Genomic DNA, 9,413 nt, shown 5'->3' with positions numbered 1-9,413 from the left:
TGCTCTGCCCGGCCGGGAGATGCCCGGGCCCCGCTCCCTAACCCCGGGCCGCCGTCCTGGTGTGCGAGCTCCCACGCGGGAGGCTGTGCTCGCCGGGTGTCTGAACGGTGAACCTTCGCCGTGGTCTCGGGCAGCCTAGGAAGCAGCTGGGGTTCCAGGCGTGTGCCACTGCGCTTAGTGACGTTTTTAAAATTAAGGGAAACTACCGCCAACATTAGGCAGTCGGCCTGCACGCCGGGCTTCCCTTCCCAGGTCTCCCGCCCCCGAGCTCCCGGCGCCTCCGGGTTGACCTCCTGCCGCGGTTGCCAGGTCCTCGAGGGGGCGGCCTTGCTCGGGGAAGGGCCTCGGCTGCACTCCCGGGACGCAGATGCCAGTAACGAGGCCCGGTCGCCCTCCCTGGATAGCACGGGAGGCTGGGTCCCAGCCGGCTGATTATTAAAGCAGAGAGGACAGCCCGGAGCCCGCCCAGGGAGCCCCCTCACTGATGGCCGCTGGGTGGGTCGGGGTCAGCTGACGGCCCCTTCGGGTGCAGCAGGGACTTGGGAGCGGGCCGGGCTGCATGGGGGTGTGGGTGAGTGACTCACTTACTCATTGCTTTCGTTTTGTTTTTTGAGATGCGATCTTGCTATGCGAGCCAGGCCCGCCTTGAACTCACTATGTAACCTCGGCTGGGCTGGACCCGGGAGCCCTCAGCCCGAGAGGTGGGATAACAGGTGTGGGCCCCGCGCCTGGCTCAAGTCACTGCGCAAGCCTGTGCAATGAGGGTCGTAGGCTTTTCTGTTCTTTGAGCAGAATATACTGTGTTGTGGTCAGGAGGTGGTGAGCCTTGGGGGCTGGTGGGAGGAGGTCGGCGGGGACACAGCCGGGCCCCACTCCGCCCCTGCCAAACTCGGGCTCCTGATGTGCTGAACTGCCCGGCCCAGACGAGGTGCCCAAGGGACCTTGAAATTAGAGCCAAAGGCAGCGATTCCTCTTCACGTTGCTTACACTGGGTGTTTGGTGACAGAAAACACCCAGACAGCTGGCACATCAGTATCTCGGGTCCCCGTGACAGTGAGAGAGAGAGACAGACCGGAAGAGACGTCTGCTCTGCCGCAGCAAGGCGGGAAGGCAGGGAAGGGCACTGTGCGCCTGACCTCAGGAGACTGGGTCTTCGCAGAGGGAGTGAGCAGCCGGTAACCCTGGGGCTCTAGGTCGGGGAGCTGGGGAGCAGCTGGTGAAGGAAGAGTCCCAGGGAGAATGACTGCGTTGGGAGAGGAACAGGAGGTGATGCTGCCGAAGGAGAAGCGGGAGAGGAGCCAGGGATCCAGCCCAGGAAAGAGATCTCCAAAGCGCTGAAGTGACAGGGTTCAGCGTGGTCCGTGAGCTGAGGAGGAAAGATGGGTGAGGTGACAGAGCAGTCCAGGGGAGGGCTCTGGAGCAGGCAGGACACTGTCCCAGGACTCTGGGTGTGACAGAGGCTACCAGTGACTTTGATGCAGATGGTCTTAGAAATGCAGCACGTGGAGGGCAGTGCTGCAGGAGAGAAAGGAAGGTAAAATGTACACATGCCAGACACAGCGACACACATCTGTAATCCCACCTACCGGGGAGGCTGAGGCAGGAGGACTACAAGTTTGACCCCAGCCTTGGCAACTCAGCAAGAGGGCCTGCAGTGTAGCTCAGTGTAGACATTTAGCAGTGCACAGCCCTGGGCTCGGGCCCAGTACAGCCAAGAAAAAGAAAAAGAAAGGTACACATAGGAAGAAAGATAGCTCACTGAAGGGCAAGTGTGAGCTATAGAATGCTTCAGTGTGTCAGAGCAGAGCAATTTGGACACATAGGTAAAAGAAAACAGGGCAGGAGGGCAGAGAGGTGGAGGGATTTGTGATTCCTGGTCTCTGTTTACTCCAAAAAAACAAAGCAGTAATACAGCAATGTCACTGTTGTGTGTGTACCCTGTGTGTGTGTACAGATAGAGAGACAGAGATGGAGACGGAGGACAGCGGAGTGAGAGAGACTGACTGCAGGGAGCTGAGGGCCCAGCCTCATACCGGCCGTCTGGAGGTGGAGACACCCGGAAGCTGGTGGAGGAGACCCAGTCTGACCCCAGAGGTCTGAGAGCTGGGGAGACAGAGCAGGCGATTCCAGCCGAGTGAGGAGACGCCCACCAGGCCTGGCCCTGGCAGACTGGCCGAGGGGCAAACCCCTGTCCCTGCCCTGTTCTCTTCCCCTCTCCTGGGCTGGGGATTTAGCTCAGTGCTTCCACCGCCCGCCTCACAAGCTCAATGTCCCAAGTTCAATCTCTGGTACCAAAAAAAAAAATCTTCCCCTCTCCTGGGCTGGGCGGTGTTCTGAGGCCCCATTCATATCTCACCTGGGAACACCAGGAATGAGGTCTTAGCTGGGAAACACAAATTTAATACAGATTCACAGAACATATGGCTACCACCTCAGTTTAAAGATCTTAAAAGAATATCTCAGGGTCATGCCTTGCTGCGTAATTCCTGAAATTGAGGTGAGGAATTACTGAACTCAGCAGGGAACTCAAAAGAGAGAAGGGTAGAGAACAATCACTGGAAAAGGGCAGGACAGCACCAAGATTTCACCGACCCCGTTCCCCACCTGGAGAGGGTTGGTGGAGACAGGACGACCCCACCCACTGCCCAGGAGGGGAGCCAGGTCGGGCACAAAGAGATGGCAAGTTTCCAGGGAGAGCCGCGGCTATGGGGATCTTTGGAAGTTGATTGAGAACATAAGAGGATCTTCACAGTGAGATTCAGGGGACTGGGTGGGTGGAGGTGGGCAGGCATTCACTTACGTGGAAACACAGGCCCGGACAGGAAGGCATGGGCAGGTGCGCAGGGTCAGTCCACGGGGTTGGACTGCACTCCTCCCTCTCAGCCCTGGACAGAGCTCCAGACCTTGTGGGAAAGATACAAGGACACTCTTCGGCATCAAGAAAAAATATTCTTCTTTTAACATTTTATTTTAAATTAAGAAATACTGACTATGCATGTGTGAGAACAGTGGGACCCCTTGATATATGTCTACCCTGTGGAATGATCAAGTGGAACGAGCATCCCGTCTCCTCACTCTTCGTGGTGGCGAAGCCGCATGGACTCTCAGGAGTTCTGAGGTCTGCACTGCACCATCATCGGTTATCCCCAGCTTGCTGCAGACCCTCCCTCCCGTCGGAGAGCCCTGCAGCCCTCCCCAGGCCGGCACCGGCTGGGTGTTTGGTGACATTCTAGCCTGCGTGGTGGGCAGGATAGGACAGAGTCCCAGTGAGCGGACATCCTCAAGGCCGTCCGTGCTGTGCGGATGACTGGGCTCCCTTCCACTGTAAAGACGGAACAGCACCAACTGTGTCTGGGCCGTGCGTTTCCTTTCCTCATGGCTGCAGGCTGCAGACGGGCATCCGCATTCCTCCGCATGCGTGCTCAGCGGTGCGAAGGCTCGGTGGCTCCTGGCTGACTCAGGAGAGGTCTTCCCTCCGTCCTCTGACCAGCAGCGAGGGTCGCTCCTCTCTGCACAGCTCCGGCAGTGAGTGCCGCATTACAGAGCGGCCGGTGGATGACGGTGAGGAGGGGCCGCGTCTCCCGTGTTCCGGACTGCACCTCCCTGTGCTGAGCTGTTCTTCCTTCACACTCCTTTGGCCACTTGCGTGGCTCCTAAGAAACGCCTTTTTGGGTCCTTCGCTCGTTTTAAAACCAGAGTAGTTGGGAATTTTGTTTGCTTGTTTTTTGCTGTTACAGAGTCTTGAGTCCCTTCTTATTTTAGCATTCTTTTAAATTTAGCTCCGAACATAGCACATAAATATTTAGCATCATGATGGGCTCTTGATGAACTAATGCCCTTCTCATTATATGATGGCCTTCTTTGTCTCCCTCTACATTTTTTTTTTTTTGACTTACAGTCTTCTTTGTCTGATACAAACAGTCATCCCTGACTGGCTTTAGGTTCCATGTGCCTGGAATAGCATTTTCCACCCCTTACAAAGCAAAGTGAGTCTCTTATTGGCAGCATATGGTTGGAGTCTTAAAAATCCATTTGGCCACTCTGTCTTTTGATTAAAGATGTTATCTACATTTAAAGGAATATTGGCAGGTAAGGACTTACTATTGCAAACTGTCATGTGGTTTCTTTTTCCTTTCTTCCTGTCTTGTCTACCTTACGATTTCTTGTGTTTTTGTGCTGGTATGATTTGATTCATTCCCTTTATTTTTTATGTATCTACAAGAGGGTCTTTTTCATTGTGGTCATCATGAGGCTTACATAAAACATGTTATAGTTATAATATCCTAATTTAAACTAGCAATAACTTGACTTTGAATGCATACAAAAACTTTACACTTCTTTCCCACCTCACGTTTTATGCTCTGATTTTGTATTTTACATCTATATTGTGCATTCAGTAACAAACTATTATAACTATAGTTACAGTCCTCCTACCATGGTCTTTTGCAGAAAACAAAAGTTTTAAGTTTTGATTCAGTTCAACTTACCAATTTTTCATTTTATGGATCATGTGCAGTCTAAGAACTTCTTACCTCATGCCACACCACAAATTTTCTCCTCTTCTCTGAACATGGAGAGGGGGTGTGATTTTATACTTTGTATTTAAGTCCACGTCCTACTTTGAAATAATGTTTGAATAAGGTGTGAAGCTTGAGGGCCACTGAAGTTTTGGAATTGGGCAGACTGATCACTCTCCATTCTTCTTTTTCAAATTTGTTTTAGTAATTCTTTTGCTTTCTTATGTGAAGTTTGAATAACTAATACCTATAAAGTTTCTTGCTAGGATTTTGATAAAAATTGCACCAATCTTACAATCTGGGGAGTTATATCTTTACTGTGTTGTACTTACCAAGTCACGAGCCTATGTTCTCTCCATTTACTCAGATCTTTTTTCATTTACTTCATTGGTGCTGTCTCCTTTTCAGCATGCAAATCTAGTGCATGTTTTATTATAGTTACACATAAGTGTTCAATTTGGGGTGATGGCAAATGACATTGTATTTTAAATTTCAGTGTGTTCTTTGATAGCAGATAGAAGATAATATACAAAAATCAATAGTATTTCTATCTTGTGAAAGCTTAATTTATTTTTAGGAGTGTTTGTTTTTTATAAACTCTTACGAGACATTTCTTAAGTTATTATGCCATCTGCAAATAGGAACAGTCTTGTTTCTGCTCTGCCTTTTTTGCACTCTTTGCCTTATTGTTGGCTGCTGCTTCTCATACTACATTAAATAGCAGTGGCGTGAGCAGACCCCCCTGCCTTGTTATTTGGCCTTTCACCGTTGAGGCTGATGCCAGCTGTAGGTTCGCATAGATGTTTGCTATGAGTCCTGTGGTCTCCTGAAGGTCTCAGCGCACTGCTGTGGAAGTGCTATGGACCTGAAGGAGGGGCCTGGCAGGAGGCCTGCCGTCCAGGACATCGCTTGGAGGAGGTCCAGCCTATTGGCTAAGATCAAGTGGAGGAGATCCAGAACCCCAGCCCCTCCTCTCTGCTCCCTCACAGTGATGCAAGGCAGTTTGCTCTGCCATGATGCCCGCCACTGTCTCCGAATGTGGCTGTGTTTGGAGACATGCACTGTTGTAGTGTTTGCAAGGGAATAGATTTAGCTCAGAACACATCATTTATTGGATTACTTTATAGTACTAATCCAAAAAGTCAGATGCAAAGGAGTGCAAGAGATGTCTGCTTGCTAGAGAGCCGAACAATCCAGCCAAAGGCCTTGATCCCACCACAGGGTCCCACATGAGTCCACCCAGAGGCATAGAGCCCACAGCAATGTCTCACACAAGTCCGTATCAAGGAGCTGCACCAGGAAGGCCCAGATGTCAGTGGTGAAAGCTGGAAAGTCTATGCTAGTGGGGTGAAGGATCTGTGCACCAGGCTGAGGGATCTGCATTCGAGCCAGGAAGTGACACTCAAGGCACTTAAGGTGAAGACCAGAGCTCCCCCATAAGAACAGCAGCCATTTGCAGTGACAGCAAGGACCCGAGCTCCCCTTTGTCCGAGAACAGCTGACTTAGTTTCAGGAAAACCAGCCACGGGCAAGTTTCTCCAGGAAATCAACAGCATACATCGTCCCCTCCTATTCTCCTTTTATGCTATTGGCAACAATCTTCAGGAGGGTCTTCCATATCCAGAGCCATGCTGACTCAGCTCAGCTGGGCATTCCCACTTAAAATGATCATTAGTTGGGGCTGAGGATTTAGCTCAGTGGTTCCACCATCTGCCTTGCAAGCTCATGGTCCCACATTCAATCCCCGGTACTAAAAAAAAAAAGACCATTAGTTAGTCCACCACAGATAGTAAAGAGGTGATTAAGCAAAAATGAGGTCTTTTCAGGTTAGGTCTAATTCAACTGACTGGTATTTTAGAAAAAGGGGGTTAGACACAGACACACAGAAGGGTCAGATGAAGTACAGTGAGGAGTGCCCATCAAGCCACAGAGAGGCTGCAGGGGACACTACCGTCATCTTAGACCCTGGCCACCAGGCAGTTATCTTGTCCATGGTATTTTGTTACGGCAGCCCTAGAACATTAATACCCATGTGGTGGGATTTGTATCCCACTTCACATGTATCAAAGTGCATTTTATTCTTAGTGCTAATGAATTTGTGTCAATTCAGCCCTTTTTTGGGCAAAAGATTTGGAAGGTAACCAAAATTTTTCTTCCATTTAAAATATTTTCCTTTGGACTTTGGAATTTTTTTGGGGGGGTAGCAGGTATTGAACTCAGGACCCTGTGCTTTCAAGGCAGGTGCGGTGCCATTGAGCTAAATCCCTAGCCCTGGACTTTGGATATTTTTTAATCTTGACAAGCTTCCAACATGGATGTGTACTGTGTGAGTTGGAAATAATTAAATCTATGTAAATAATATTTGACTTGTAAAACTAATTTGCAGTAAATAAAGAAAAAGAATTAAGTAACTAACTGGTGCTAAGATAAATGCTATAGGTCTTCATGTTGCTTGTAATATACTAAGCTTGTGTCTTAATATCTAGGGTGACAGCTGAAACTACATAAATAGAATGTTACTTTAAAATTAGCATAGAAAAATAATAGAATGATAAAATATAACACAAAAGGGAAGAAACAGAACACAGAAGATGAGAGACAATTAGCTCCATAAGGAGTATAAATTTAAAATCAGACGTAGAAGCATCCCATTGTATGTAAAAGAATTAAATGTTTTAGTGAAGACAGAAATTGTTAGACTGAATCACATAAACTCACTTGTATACCTTTTTAAAGAATCATATTAAAACACATGCGCAAAAAGGTACAAAATAAATGAAAAAGTTATACCGCAATACTATTAACCAACCTATGCTGGCTTAGCTGTATTAATATTAGTGGGAAATAGACCCTAAGGTGAGCAGCAGGCTTTGCAAGGGTCACTTCAGGCAGGAAAATTGAAATGGCCAAGTGGGCAGCTCTGAGCTCCATCTGCCAACAGAAACATCTAGAGACAGCCATAGCGATCAGAAATAACTGTCAGGACTCGGGAAAACCGAGAAAATGTGAATGAAGAGACAGCAACTTGAAATCAGCAGGGAGGCAGGGCTGCCCTCACCTCAGCCCCCACCCCACCCCTAGAGACAGCAGCCAGGTCTGCGGGAGCAGGGGACCTCACTCCCAGTCCCTGTGAGCTGCTTGCAGGAGGTAGACTGGAGCTCTTGTCTGTTGTGCCTAATTTGGAACTGACATGGCTAGAAAAGCAGGCATTGCTCAGAATTATTGGACAGCAGGCAAACAACCTGCAGCAAGACTGAGACACGACAGAAAAGACCATGGGAGAAAATATCAGGGAGAGAATTTCTTTGGAAATTTAGGGCATTCAAAAGTGCAGGGGTATCCAGGAGAATTTATAAAGCCACACACATGCCCACGACAAGATGCATGCCCAGAAAGGTTCTGGAAAGACCTTAGGGTTTCATCTTTGGCTGATTCTGGTGCTCAGACCATACATGGCAGCATGGAGCTGTAAAAGCCAGGAGGTGGGCAGAGGTCTGAGTGTCCGGCAGCCAAGACAGCCCCAGTCCTAACCCTCAGTGAGCACCAGGGAAGGGACCAAGCATCAGTGAACACACCCGACAGAATCCGGTCTCTGCAGAATAGAGCTGGAAAAATTACTGGGTAAAGAGATGATTACAGGGCTGGAGATTTAGCTCAGTGGTTGCACCGCCTGCTTCACAGGCGCAAGGTCCCGAGTTCGGTCCCTGATACACCCCCTAAAAAAAAAAGAGGATTACAGACTAACAATGAAATGTAAATGCTGAAGAAGGTGGAGAATTTGATTTCCAGAGTTATCACATTTAATATTAAGATATTCTGTTCTCAACAACAAGACTATGTAGTAAGGCCAGTACCTGCCCACAGGTGCACTGCAGAAAGCACAGTACTGACTCAACTGATAATCAGCAAGCACTGTGTGGGTTGAGGAATAATCTGGGATGAGAGCTGCTTCCCAGAAGCAAATTGCATCATCGCTTGTCATCTCCACCATGCAACAAGGAATGTACAGGGCTGATAAAAAAATATGGTGTGTTTTAAAGAAACAGCATTGCAGTTAAAGACATCGACATTAATCCCCTCAAAATCCTCCCCTCACTTTGAACACACTTATCCCATTTTCTTTTTCTTTTTTTACTTATCTTGTTTTCTTGCCACTTTCAGAAGCAGTTCTGGTGTCCTCTTTCATGAGTGTCTTTACAAGGTGTAATAAAAACTAGAAATGCTGGTGCTGAGTGGTATCCAACAGAAAACTCATCAAGACATCAAAGTGTGTCTTCATCCACTTCATTCACCAAATCCAGCACTACGGGACTTCTGGTTCTTCTCAAAAGTCAAAATGACCATGAAAGAGGAACAGCTTAATTGGATTCAGGACTTGGAGGCAGGCACAACAGTGCAATTAAAAACACTTGTGAAAGGATGCTCCCCCAGAACTGCTTCAGAGAGGGGCAAGAAAATGGAGTAAGTGTGTTTAAAGTGAGGGCAAGGGCTCGCTACAGCAGCACATATACTAAAATGAGGGCGAGTGTGTTGGGTGGGATTCATAGCAATGTATCTTTTATTGTAGTAATTTTTAAAAAATTTAAACATTCACCATATTTTTAATCATACTGCAAACAGTATAGTAACTGTCATTCACTTGGTAGGTGTATCTCATCGGGGGGCAGCTCTGTGGCAGATGTCATTTCTAACACATAGAAGACAGCTTGAGAGTCAATCCCCAACCCTGAAAAAACTTACCCCCAAAGCTAATAATATTTGATAAACTCCAAAACATTTTTAAATGAGAAAGTCGGAAGAGATAACCTAATAAGCTCTCATCTAGCTTTTTGATTAGCTTTTGAAGTCCTTGCGAGCTCTCATTGTTTCACCAGATGAGCACTACGTCCACACGTT

The sequence above is a fragment of the Fukomys damarensis genome, unplaced genomic scaffold (assembly GCF_012274545.1).
Source record: "Fukomys damarensis isolate Sample0158 unplaced genomic scaffold, DMR_v1.0_HiC HiC_scaffold_4, whole genome shotgun sequence".
Lineage (NCBI taxonomy): Eukaryota > Metazoa > Chordata > Mammalia > Rodentia > Bathyergidae > Fukomys > Fukomys damarensis.
This window is presented reverse-complemented; position numbering follows the sequence as displayed.